Source organism: Venturia canescens, chromosome 10 (assembly GCF_019457755.1).
Source record: "Venturia canescens isolate UGA chromosome 10, ASM1945775v1, whole genome shotgun sequence".
Lineage (NCBI taxonomy): Eukaryota > Metazoa > Arthropoda > Insecta > Hymenoptera > Ichneumonidae > Venturia > Venturia canescens.
Genome location: NC_057430.1, coordinates 2,101,193 through 2,114,989, shown reverse-complemented (window position 1 = coordinate 2,114,989; position 13,797 = coordinate 2,101,193). Strand labels below are relative to the sequence as shown.

The 13,797-nt window shown below is 45.6% G+C and overlaps 1 protein-coding gene across 1 annotated transcript in view; it reads left to right on the top strand.

The window, feature by feature from the left end:
• LOC122416707 (dynein axonemal intermediate chain 7 homolog) overlaps positions 1–13,797 on the top strand; it is a 546,010-nt gene that overhangs the window by 341,747 nt on the left and 190,466 nt on the right. The gene's annotated exons all lie outside the window — the stretch shown is intronic.

Genomic DNA, 13,797 nt, shown 5'->3' with positions numbered 1-13,797 from the left:
CCGCGAGACATTCCTGTTCCGTTGTGGTATAATTACGTTCGGCGGCGTTAAGGGCTCGACTCGCGTAGGCTATGACATGTTCGATATCGTCTACATTTTGTGTTAACACGGCACCGAGGCCAACGCCACTGGCGTCAGTCTGCAGGAAGAAGGGTAGCTCGAAGTTTGGGCAGCTTAAGGTCGGGGCCGTGGTTAGCCGATCGCGCAGTTCGTTAAACGCCCGCTGTTCGGCCTCGCCCCATTTCCAGGTAGCGGTCTTCTTGAGCAGGGAGGTAAGCGGGTTGGCGTGGGTGGCAAAGGCCGGGATGAATCGGCGGTACCAAGATGCCATGCCGAGAAAACGCCTCAGCTGTTTGACGTTGCGCGGCGCGGGGTAGTTAACTACAGGTGCCACCTTTTCCGCGTCTATCTGCAATCCGTCGCGGTTCACCAGGAAGCCGAGGTACTTGACCTCCGCGCAGCAGAATTCGCTCTTTTCAGGGTTGATTGTTAGGCCAGCCGCCCTAATTTTTGCCAATACACGACGCAGCCATATGAGGTGCTCGTCAAAGGTGGGGGTGACGATGATTATGTCGTCTAGGTAAACGTAAACGTGCGGCTGCATTTCCGGGCCGAGTAGTCGGTCGAGCAACCGCTGAAAGGTAGCGGGGGCGTTCGTGAGCCCGAAAGGCATGCGGCGGAACTGGAATAGTCCCATCCCTGGCACGGTGAAGGCCGTGATCTCGCGACTGTCTTCGGCCAACGGGATCTGGAAATACGCCTGGCTAAGGTCGAGCGTAGTGATGTAATTGGCTTGCCGCAGGCGGTCTAGGATACTGTTCATTAAAGGTATGGGGTACGCGTCTTTCTTTGTCACGCTGTTGACTTTGCGGAAGTCTAGGCAGAAACGCAGCTTCCCGTTCGCTTTCTTTACCATTACAATGGGGCTCGACCAATCGCTACTGGAAGGCTCGATGATCTCGTCATTGAGCATTTGCGTCACGGCCTCGTGGATCGCTTTTTCTATCGCGGGCGATACTGCGTAATAACGCTGCTTAATTGCCGCGTGGCCGCCAACGTCTATGTGATGTTCGGTCAAGCGGGTGCATCCTGGTTTCTCTGGGGCAGGGGGTATTTCTTCGGTTACCAACTTATCCAGGATACTTGCCTGGTCGGTCGTTAGTTCTCGCAACCCGCAACACAGGTGGTGTACGCTGCCGGGTCCACTACGCACTTCGAAGGAATGAATGCGCTGGGGCTCGAACCAACTAAACCAGCGGTGACTGGCAAAATCGATCACCCAGTAAGCGGAACTCATGAAATCTAGGCCCAGGATGCACGGCAACACTAACACGGGCAGGAGGTAGGCCGTTAGGCGGAAGGTAGTACCGTGTAGCCGGATGATCAAGTTAACGACCTCGTTGGTCACTGCCTTTTGTCCACCCGCCATTTCTATTCCTCTGGGTTTGCAACGTTCTCGCGGTATTCGCAGGTCGGTGACCCACTGTATCGCGGACGGCCCTAGGAAGGTACGACTCGAGCCGGAGTCTACTAGTGCTCGGACCGGCTGGTCCTGAATCGTAAACGTGACAAAAAACGCGGTGGGACTCTCCTTCGTTTGCAGGGTGCCGCAGCTCAAGGGCTCTGGTTCGAGTGGGGTGTTATTAGTCGGGGGCGAAGGGGGTGAGTGCTCGGCGGGCCCCGTAGTTACTCGCGACGGACCCGCCCTTAGCGGTTTCCCGCGCACATGCACTCCGTGGACTTGAAGCCCGTGCGTCCGCAACGGTAACAAAAGGTACCCCTCGGCTCCGTGCAGGCATTGAAACGGTGACCGGCCTTGCCGCAATTCCAACAGGTAGTCGGCCGTCCGGTTGGCCGATTGGGTGGGTCCTGAGCGTTCGCCTCGGGAGTCGGATTACTGAACGGATTGAGGGCGTGTAGTGGGTCGGTAGATGTCGGAGGCCTCGTCGACGGCGGGCTTGCAGCCGTCGGTTTAGGTGGGCGCGGTTTACGTCGGCCGGGGGTCTCCTTTTTCATAATCGCGTTCGCCACGTCCTGGCAGCTAGGCGGATTAGGTACTTGCGCGGGGCCAAGGTCTTCAGCTCCGCTGGTTTCGCTCGCGTACGGATCCGGCCAGGATTCTACGGCGGCGAAGACCTTTCGTGCTGGGGCGTTACTGTGGCTCCGAACTGGGCTGTACGCTAGCTCGGGACAGAGGGACTGGTTCGGGGCTGGCGGGGCCCGATACGAACGCGACGTCTGGAAGCTTTTCTCAACCCGTACCGCGACGTGCTCAAAGGAATCGAAGTCGAAAACGTCATCGCGTTGTATCGCTACGTGGAGTCGCGGTATCAAATTGCGGTGAGCGTGTTGTATTTGCTGAGCTTCATCCCAAGGGGGTTGCAGTCGGCTGAATAGGCCTCGCAGGCACGTCAAGTAGTCGGCCACGGGTTCTTCGAGGCCCTGAGTGCGACGCATAATTTCTTCCCGGAGGGCATATTGATAATCCGGGTCCCCGAAACGTAATCGACAGGCCGACGCGAATTGACTCCAATTTTCCCAGCGATCTTTGTCATTGCGGTACCATTGCAAAGCTACCCCGGTGAGAAAAAATGGTATGCATCGGATCAAATCTACGTCGGAAACCGGAACTAGGGCCCGCCCCTCGGAAATTCGCGTAAGGAAGGTCTCTACATCGTCTCCGCGCTTACCCGAGAACGAGATATTCCACTTCCGCATGAGGTGGAGTACTGAGGAAGCCGTGACCGGGTACCGCGGGATCGGAGCTTCGGTACTTGGTCCCGAGGTATGGTTGCCTGTCGCCCGGGGTTCATCAACAGTTGAGGGAACCGGGCGAGTCGGCTGACTCCGTGACTGCCCCGGTCGCTCCGACCAAAAGTGAGGTTCGGAGACCGCTCCGGGGTTGGGATTCGTCACTGCGACCGACATTGGCGGGGGCCAAGCGTAGGTACTCGCGTGTGTCGGCTCGAGTGGCCCTGGTAGCTCTGCCCACGATTGCGGTCCGAACGGTGGCACGTTAGGGTCGAGGGTCGAATGCGGGTAATAAGGCAAACCCGCGGTATGGTTCCAGGGTTCTGACCAGCGTGGTCGGTTCGAGGGGACGCTCGCATTCGACCAAGCCGAGACCCGGGGCGTTTGCGTGGCTTGGGTGGATCTTACCTCGTGGTTCGGTCCAACGTAGACCGGGTACGGTGCATTCCCGGGGTAGAGGGAATCCCCCATACCGGAATCTTGCGTGGACTTACCGGGTGGTCCCAATAAGCGGTCCACGCTTACCCCAGAGGCCACAGGGTCGCCCGCTCCCGGTGGTGTGGATGGCTCCCCATTCGGGCCCGTGCTCGACCTTAGGAGCGGGTTTGGGTCCTGCTCCGCCATGCTCCGCTCCAATGAATGACCGAGCCTAGCACAATGGTGTAGTGGCGGCCGAAGTCTCTGCCAACGGGCAGGTCACGAGGTTCACACACGTGTCGGTTCACTTCGATGCGATAAATGCGGTCAAGCAGGGACGGTTTTGTTCATATTTATACGGACGGAACGTGTCGTTCGGCGCTGGGCACGCGGTCGGAAAGCAACGCGTACGGTAGTCGCGCTCTACCCGGGCATTCGAGGTAGAAATCGCGGCCATATTCCCGTCGGTTTGCGGATGGTCGACCGCCGAACGTGCAACCCGTTCGGTATACCCGCGTGTCGCGCGAGATATTCGTGCGATGCGTGAGGTAGTCGCACGGGAGACGCGTTATCCGGAGTGTCTTGTGGAGAAACGGGGAGAAGCCCGCACGCGAGATAGCGGTGCGAGGTGTCAGATAGTCGCACAATAAACGCGCTATACGAAATGCCGTAGCGCGATAAAGCTGAGGTGTTGAAGTCCCGAGGAGCTAACGCGAGGTAGCGGTGCGATGCGTGAGGTAGTCGCACAGTAAATGCACTATACGAAATGCTGTAGCGCGATAACACTGCGGTGTTGTAGTCCCGAGAAGCTAACGCGAGGTAGCGGTGCGATGCGTGAGGTAGTCGCACAGTAAATGCACTATACGAAATGCTGTAGCGCGATAACACTGCGGTGTTGTAGTCCCGAGAAGCTAACGCGAGGTAGCGGTGCGATGCGTGAGGTAGTCGCACAGTAAACGCACTATACGAAATGCTGTAGCGCGATAACACGGCGGTGTTGTAGTCCCGAGAAGCTAACGCGAGGTAGCGGTGCGATGCGTGAGGTAGTCGCACAGGAAACGCGTTGACGTCGGAAATGGTATCGTTACTTGGATGAGTTAAGACTGAGAGGCTGTACCAGGTTCGCGTTCGCGGCTGAGGGTCACTAGTCAATGAGGGTCCGGATCCGTTCAGTTACTCCCTCGGTTTACTCCCCTCCACTGGAAAGGTTCCGATTTCGGAGAGGGGCTGACCAATCCGCAATGGGTTAGCTGGGTCGTAAACGCGCGAGGACTTGTTTTGGGCACGAGGCACAACGGTTAATCCCTCACTAGAAACAAGTTAATCCCCAACAACAAGGGATTACCTCGTGCAAAACAAGTTAATTCCCCATAATAAGGGATTATCTCGTGCGGAACACGTTAATCCCCAACAACAAGGGATTATCTCGTGCCAAACCTCTTAATCTCCGTCTTTGTTGTCGGCCAACGGTACGCGTGTATTCGCCGAACAATGGGTTCCAACTAGATTTATTTCGGTAGCCACAGGTACGGGGACAGGGCTCTTAATGGCTCGTCAACAATTTCTTACGTCTGGCGGAAAAACTTATTTTTCGGTGTTCTCGTGAGATTCCCGGAATAACAACAGATTATCGCGTGAGTTGACAACAACGGATTAGGGAATAGCGGTGACCAGCAGTTGGGGCGAAGAAAACAGTTTCTTTCTCGCCGTCGTCGGACATAATCCTCACCATAACAAAGGATTAAGCGAACACTTGAAACAAGGGGAGGTAGCCTAAAGATAGTTCGAATTTCGAAGTGGCCGAAAACAAGCCGCTATAAAATTTTACGACCGGATTAACGGGTACAATGAGTAGAGCCGCGCTTGTTGACAAGCAGCCTCTCCCAATCTCCATTTACCAAAAAAAATTGTAAGGCGTAAGATAAGACTCCGGGGAATGGGGTACGAAACAATGAGAAGGCCAAAAAAAAATATCTCTCTCTCGACAACCGAGTCCAACGCGATGAATTCGCGGGTGACTAGAATTTTTCACTTAAAACTACGTTTGATTTGAGGCCTTTACGCCTGTTCACAAAATTACCGTATCGTACGAAATCCTTAATACTAAACTAAATTCACAGGGTCTCAAGCCGCTACGACCAGCCATCAAGTCCAATTACGATATCCTAAACTTAACTAAAACGCGCAAATATCGCTCTCTCAGCGGCAGCTTAAGTCGTCAATATCGCATTTGAAACGGTACGAACGCAATAAAATGTTTACGCAAGTTGTTACTCTCTGGCCCCACGTTGGGCGCCATTTGTAACGAGATTTTTCCCCGCAAAGGGTCCAACCTGTCCCTTCTCGACTCACCTGACCCGCTAACGGGTGGAGGCGTACCGGCGAGGTCGGGCTGGGCGCCAGGTACCGAGGTACCGTCGGAATACCGACTTATTTTTCGCCCTACCTCGCCGAATACGACCTTCCGAGCCACCCGACACAGGTGACCGAGGACGGTCCGGCTACTCAGCTCCAACTGAGGTACGAAGTGGTAGAGGGGCGGGCCCAAGGTGAGAGTAACAACACGAGGTAACATAAAAGGTCAAAAGTGATACTCAACGCGTAGTTATTTCGACTTAAAATGCAGTTTATTAGTCGGAGGTAGTCGTGGCTCGCCCACAATAATACAGGAAGTAATAGCAAAATTGGGTCCGATCGAACTGATAAACAAAAGAATAAAGTAACGAAATCGACCACCGAATCAGTTGTGCGCGAGGAAAGAAGTTCCACTAAAGAAAATTCGGAGTCGCCGCTGCGAGGTAGTCCAGATAGGATAGGTAAGCAGCGGCGCGTCGTGGCTTGCAGGCAACTTGACGTCCCCATTTACAAACAAAATTATGATGTAATGCTGTAGGAATCGCACGCGAAAGAAATAAACACGATAGCGAAAGTATGGAATCACCGCTGCGAGGTAGTCCGAAACGGATAGGTAAGCGGCGGTGCGTCGTGGCGTGTAGGCAGCCTGACGAATTCCATTTACAAGGCAAAATATAATAACGCAATAATCGCACCCGAAATAATCAAACCCGATAAAGAAAAATATGGAAGCACCGCTGCGAGGTAGTCCGAAACGGATAGGTAAGCAGCGGTACGTCGTGGCGTGTAGGCAGCTTGACGAATTCCATTTACAAGGCAAAATATAATAACGCAATAATCGCACCCGAAATAATCAAACCCGATAAAGAAAAATATGGAATCACCGCTGCGAGGTAGTCCGAAACGGATAGGTAAGCAGCGGTACGTCGTGGCTTGTAGGCAACTTGACGAATTCCATTTACAAAGCAAAATATAATAACGCAATAATCGCACACGAAATAGTTAAACCCGATAAAGAAAAATATGGAATCACCGCTGCGAGGTAGTCCGAAACGGATAGGTAAGCAGCGGTACGTCGTGGCTTGTAGGCAACTTGACGAATTCCATTTACAACAGAAAATATAACAACGTAATAATCGCACACGAAATAATCAAATCCGATAACGAAAAATATGGAATCACCGCTGCGAGGTAGTCCGAAACGGATAGGTAAGCAGCGGTACGTCGTGGCTTGTAGGCAACTTGACGAATTCCATTTACAAAGTAAGATATAATAATGCAATAATCGTACACGAAAGAATCAAACTCGATAAAGAAAAATATGGAATCACCGCTGCGAGGTAGTCCAGAATGGATAGGTAAGCAGCGGTGCGTCGTGGCGTGTAGGCAACTTGACGAATTCCATTTACAACAGAAAATATAACAACGTAATAATCGCACACGAAATAATCAAACCCGATAACGAAAAATATGGAATCACCGCTGCGAGGTAGTCCGAAACGGATAGGTAAGCAGCGGTACGTCGTGGCTTGTAGGCAACTTGACGAATTCCATTTACAAAGTAAGATATAATAACGCAATAATCGTACACGAAAGAATCAAACTCGATAAAGAAAAATATGGAATCACCGCTGCGAGGTAGTCCAGAATGGATAGGTAAGCAGCGGTGCGTCGTGGCGTGTAGGCAGCTTGACGAATTCCATTCACAAAGTAAGATATAATAACGCAATAATCGTACGCAAAATAATAAATCCCGACGAGGGAATAATGTTTCGCCCGGGATTCTCGACTACGAACAATATAGAAAATAATACGCCGGAGCATAAGATAACGACATCGGCTTGGAGAGCCCGCGCGGCGAGCGCGGAGCGCAAGGAAAAAAAGGTAAACACGCGAGGACGACGCTGGCCTTGAGCGCGCGCTGAGAGAGAGACTGAGGCGAACCCGATAGTTCGCAGTTACGCAGTTACGAAACTTTGAAATATTACGACGTAATATTGGCCGTAATGTTCCACTAAAATTCTCATAATAAAACAACTAATAGGAATTAATGACTCGAAAAATAGCGCACAATAAGAAAAACAAAGCCGATTTGGGTCGCAATTGTCCTCCTCCCGTGATTCCTCAAACTCTAAAAATTAATACCCACGTGGCGTGAACGCGAGACTGTCGCAAAAGAACACGGCATCGTGGTTCGCCAAACAAAATGACTAGTACTACAAAGGGAACGCCAAATAAATGATTAAAGAATCACGGGATCGAACGCATTAATGGAGAGAAAGAGGAACGAGCTCACCGAGAGTTCCTCCGAATCAGCCAAGAACAACCAGGTAATCCAAAGGGCACTTACGCACGACTCACAGCACAGGATATCGATCGTAGACTGATGATCCCTCGCCTCGTTCGTAGGCAAGAGCTCCCGAATTCGCTCTATCCCCACCACTCATTACCCCCCACGAAGGGCCACGCGCCCGCGTCCCAGCACTGGATTATTCTCTGTCTCTCCTATCCTCACGCCTCACGTGGTATTTCGGAGTTTTTCGCGTATTACGTTGGAATGTTATCCCCACTCCGATCCAGCGAACGAGGATCGATGCGGCTGATACGGTTCTCAAATCCCGCGCTCGAGTACAGGTCCTTCCAAATGATCGTTCCTTGGTCGCCTTCCTCTAGGGCCATCCGGCGTTCGTCTCCGGAAAGAGGGGAGGCCTCCCTCATGAATCCAAGCGTCCCTGAATCCACGGTGGGCCCACTCTTAAACCACCAGGAAATTCAGCACCTCCAACTCGGAAACGAACCCGAACCCCATTAGACGAGGCGCCGATTTGACTCGGACCGCGGTTCCCAAGGATACGATGGTGGGGTTGCAACTCTTGATTGCTACGGTAGGAGGACTAGCGGGCGGCCACCGACATTGGGCCTTTTTCCGGCGCTAGTCCTTGACACCCACTCTCAGATTTCGATGACTAAACCTGGAATACGGATCCGCACTCGAGCACGCGATTTAACCAAAAAAAGCTATTTTTATTAACCGTGCTGAGACGCTTGCGCGCTTTCCCGCGCGAGGGCAACTACGTGGGGTGAAATGGGCCAAAATGCAATAAAACGGCAATGGTATAATTCAATTATTAGGTTCTAACTCTCTCAGTCTCTTCTCTCGACGGCTTCTCGACCACGTTCACACGTTTTCGCGGATTCCGCGGTGATATTAGATACTTTTCGCCGCGAAAACTAAATCACAAACGGTGAAATAAAACAAACGAAAATACTTCGCTTTTACGCCAGTTGAGTCTCCGACCGGTCCAGCCCCGTGAGTCGGCGTGCGTCGGTCAAGTAGGACCGTAAATCCGGTCCACTGGTCGACACGGAACCGTACGAGTGGCGTGGCTCAAAATGTCACGTCACAGTGTACATAGGTTATATATACGAATAAATAGAACAAAAATACACGCAACTCTTAGAATGATATTAGAAACTTTAATTGAATAAATGTTTTCTAATTTATTTCTTGTGTCGTCATTATTTTTAAACATCCCCATATTTTGCTTGATATTCAGTTTGGCTCTGCCCTCTCCCATCCTTATTTTCACCCGCTCAGTTTGCAGCGGATCGATTCATATCAAGAGACTCGGTAGAGTCTCGGGACAAGTACATTGACAGCCCTGTCCTCTGCTGGCCCGAGCTCACCGAGACTATCTTTTCTCTGAATAAAACGATTCGCGGTGGTGGGGGTAAAATTGGCATGTCATTTTGTTCAATTACGAAACTCCTGAGTCATCTGAGGCTTTGAAAATTGAACTGGAGATTAATTAATAAATTCTCTTTCGATTCCACCCACAATCAGCATGATCGGTGGCGTAATTGCTGAGAAAAAACTTTGCACAGGCTCAAGATTATGCAAAAGTTTCCAACGCATTCAAGAATTTATGCGTCTGTATTTATAAACACCATCAAAGGCACTTTGATGCTCTCGAGTTTCTGATTCGTTGGATCTGACGACATCCATTTTTAGACGTTGTGATTGGTTGTTGAAATTAGTTGTTGATGATTGGAAATCTGACGTCAACTTCAGAACGTAGCACACGGCGCAGCACAGCTGGTAACAGCAGTCATAAATTCGACCGATATACATAGATATATGTACAAACCATGTGTAAGTTTTTGATCGTATGAACAGAGTTTCGACATTACGAAGTGCGTGCGGGATCAATAAAAAAATAATTTTCGTCATCAAAAGAAGTGCATATTACTATTTATTTTGTTATTTGTGATATATTAAACCGGTATCAAAGCGGCCGCGTAAATGTAGTCTGTGATGTGTGTTTGAAAAAGAATATAAAAAATGCGCGATGCATATATGTCAACGAAACTTTTCAAGATTTCATTATTTCGTTCGATTGGAAATAAGTGTTAACTGAAATAACCCTTCAATAAAACCAGAGTACGAGAAATATTGTCCAGTGCGAATATATTGTCAGTGGCGTGGTTATATATCATGTGTACATAGGTTATATATACGAATAAATAGAACAAAAATACACGCAACTCTTAGAATGATATTAGAAACTTTAATTGAATAAATGTTTTCTAATTTATTTCTTGTGTCGTCATTATTTTTAAACATCCCCATATTTTGCTTGATATTCAGTTTGGCTCTGCCCTCTCCGATCCTTGTTTCCACCCCATCAGTTTGCAGCGGATCGATTCATATTATTAATTCGTTCCCTAATATGTGTCCTATGATTTTCTACTCCTTCATGATGATTGTGGTAACATGATTCGAGAGGTTTCTAACCATGATCTTGAATTACACATTTTGTAAATCAGATTTTCAAAAAAACATCTGGTCTTGGTATAGTGTGTAGTTATTCTTTTCCCATTAGGTCTGACGAGTGATAAATTTGGAAACTTTTCCAGAAAGCCTATGGATGCTTTTTTTGCTGATGATATGAAAAGTCATATCTTAGGAATGCGGTATGCAAACACAAATTTTGATAACAAAACTTATAAAATGACATGTATGTTGAGTATTTCCACTTTGCAAACTACAAATATGGAATTATTATAAAAAAAATTCATTCCGATAAGTCTACTGTTGCTCAGTTTTGGATGCGATCAAATATGATGCCTACCAACATCCCCAGAAACTTACAGAATTGCTGAATGCAATGTGCGCTATGTCATTTTAATGTAACATCATGACTTTTGACAACTTTTCATTATAATGCTGTAGATTCGGATCATTAAAATACTGCAAAAATCTGCAAACTATACAATTTAAATACTGTGCCATTCATTTTACATTTTGACTCTAACTGTAACATCTATATGAAGTAAAAAATTGATTATAAAAGTCTTCAGTTGCTCATTTCTGGATAGATTTGAAATTGCTGTCTTCGAAGCTCATTGCGCAGATACATTGAACCGCAGCAGATACCTGCGAACTCTGAAATTTCTGTGGATAAATATATATGCGACGGATCACCCCTTATCTTTGATTATGGTAATATGTAAGGTAAATGCAAGTTTTTAAGTGTTCCTTTTCAAATAGTATTGAAGTTTGTATGACTGATATACAGCGAATACTTCCAAAATTTTAAATTTCTGTGTTGCAGCATGTGTGCCAATCATTCAAATCATTTACTCCAACCGTATCATGTAATCTAGAAAATTCATCACAAAAGTCTTCCGCTTTTCTAAATACTTCAATTTTCCTTTTTCTACTCCATTGTGAGTTTTCGAATTTCTAAATTCATTTCTGAATTGTCCTGAAATGGTTTTCCTCCAAAACCAATGCAGGTACCTTAAACGTCTTTGAATTCTGTTGCTCTGTTGAATTAAGTTCGCTTAGTTTTTTTTGCTGCTTTGAGTTCTGGCATAATAAATGTTAGAAGTTTTCGGGTACTTTTTTTCAGCAACTATCAAATTGTGGATAATTGGACCTCAGCGGCCACTTGCAAACTTTGGAAATATATTTCATTGAGGGCACGTTTTGGATGAAATGAAATCTCTAGATTCAGAATGCAAAAGCGACATTTAAAGTGGGCAAATCCGTTGGATTTTTCGTGTTATGAATTTGATCTATCTTTCATTTGAATTTTAAAGAACAGGGATAAATAAAATCTGTTCTATTAAGGAAATCTTTACATCAGTTCTTTCTTGGTATGAAGACTTGGAAAAAATCGCGAAAGGCCAAGGACAGACAGGAGACGAAATATTTCCAGTACAATTTTGACGAAAAATAGATCTTTTGTCGCGGAAACCAACGTTATAAGCTGAAAATCATATCTCGGCCCCCAACCCGCTTTCTACCATTCTCTTGGGTTCCCAATAAGCATAGCATATTAGAGTAGAAGAAAAAAAAAAGCCAAAGTGCAAAGACAGACCTGTGACGAAATATTTCCAGTACAATTTTGACGAAAAATAGATCTTATTTCGTGGAAACCAACGTTATAAGCCGAAAATCATATTATGGCCCACAGCACGTATTTCTTCATGCTCTTGGATTCCCAATAGACAAAACATATTAGAAGACAAGGAGAAAAATCACCAAAGTCCATGACCAAACCAGTGCCAAAATATTTTCAGTACAATTTTGAAGAAAAATTGGTCTTTTACGTGGAAACCAACATTATAAACCGAAATTCATTTCTCGGGCCTCATCCCGGATTCCTCCATGCTGTTGAGTTCTTAATAGGCATAACATATTAGAGTATAAGGAAAAAAATCGCCAAAGTTCAAGGGCAGACTTGTGACGAAATATTTCCACTATAATTTTTAGGAAAATTTGGTCTTTTATGGTGGAAACCAACTTTATAAGCCGAACATCATACCTAGGGAAAATAAGATTGGGAAAAGTACATTGATGGTCCCTTATTTGCTGATAATTTCATGAAAAAGATTATCCCATAAAAAATGTTCGTATGAGAATGGAATCTATAAAAATGTACTAAGCAAATAATTCATAGAAATTTATACTAAAATCCTATAACCGTCATAACATAAATGAGGAACTTTTGAGAAAAAAGGCGTGATATCAAACCATAAACTTCCCCTAGGGAAAAAAAGGTTGGGACAAGTACGTTGATGGTCTCTTGTTTCTGGATGACATAGAAAAAAGATTGAGAACCAGGAAAAAAATTCTATAGAAATAATAAACAAAAAATTGAAAAGTTCAAAAAAATTCAACAACAATAAAAAACAATCGAAAAAATTCTGTAAAGAAAAATAAAAAAATTTCAAAAAAATTCATAAATATTGAAGACATTGAAAAATGTACTATCCAAGTTACATGTAGTATAAAAATGTATGATATCAATTGGAGGCCAAGTTTTTATTGATAATTTGGAATATTTATCCAACAAATTGGAAACTTTAGTGAAATTCATGATAATTATTTTCACGAAAAAAGTTAATGAAAAAAAAGTCATAACGGAAGTTACGTGCAGTACTTCCAAAAAGTGATGGGCCGGACAAGTACGTTTAAGACGTATTTGAACATAATTTGTACCGATCCAATCGAAGTTGAATGTTGTGAATAATACCAGGGGATCCTGAAAGTCGGAGGGGAATCGATTCTTTAAAGTGTTGAAGTAACGAATGACTTTCATGTGAATTTTTAATGATTTCATTTCCATTAATTTTTTAGTAATTTTGATAAAACGTTGTGAGCCCGACAAGGATTCTTAACGCTCATTTGTCGCCGGAGATTATATTTCGAATAACTGATAAATACTTGACCTCGAATTGATATAATACATTTTAGTACTGCACGTAACTTCCGTTATGACTTTTTTTTCATTAACTTTTTTCGTGAAAATAATTATCATGAATTTCACTAAAGTTTCCAATTTGTTGGATAAATATTCCAAATTATCAATAAAAACTTGGCCTCCAATTGATATCATACATTTTTATACTACATGTAACTTGGATAGTACATTTTTCAATGTCTTCAATATTTATGAATTTTTTTGAAATTTTTTTATTTTTTTTTACAGAATTTTTTCGATTGTTTTTTATTGTTGTTGAATTTTTTTGAACTTTTCAATTTTTTGTTTATTATTTCTATAGAATTTTTTTCCTGGTTCTCAATCTTTTTTCTATGTTACAAATTTTCAAGCATTCAAGATAACTTCTCAGCTTACATTGCAAAATGAAAGCAATTCTTACCTCTCATATCTTTTAGCGAAGAAATTCCATAGTCAGTATAGGAACCATCCTATACTAATGCTGAGAATATTAAAATGATAATATGTCGCATTTTTCGAAAAA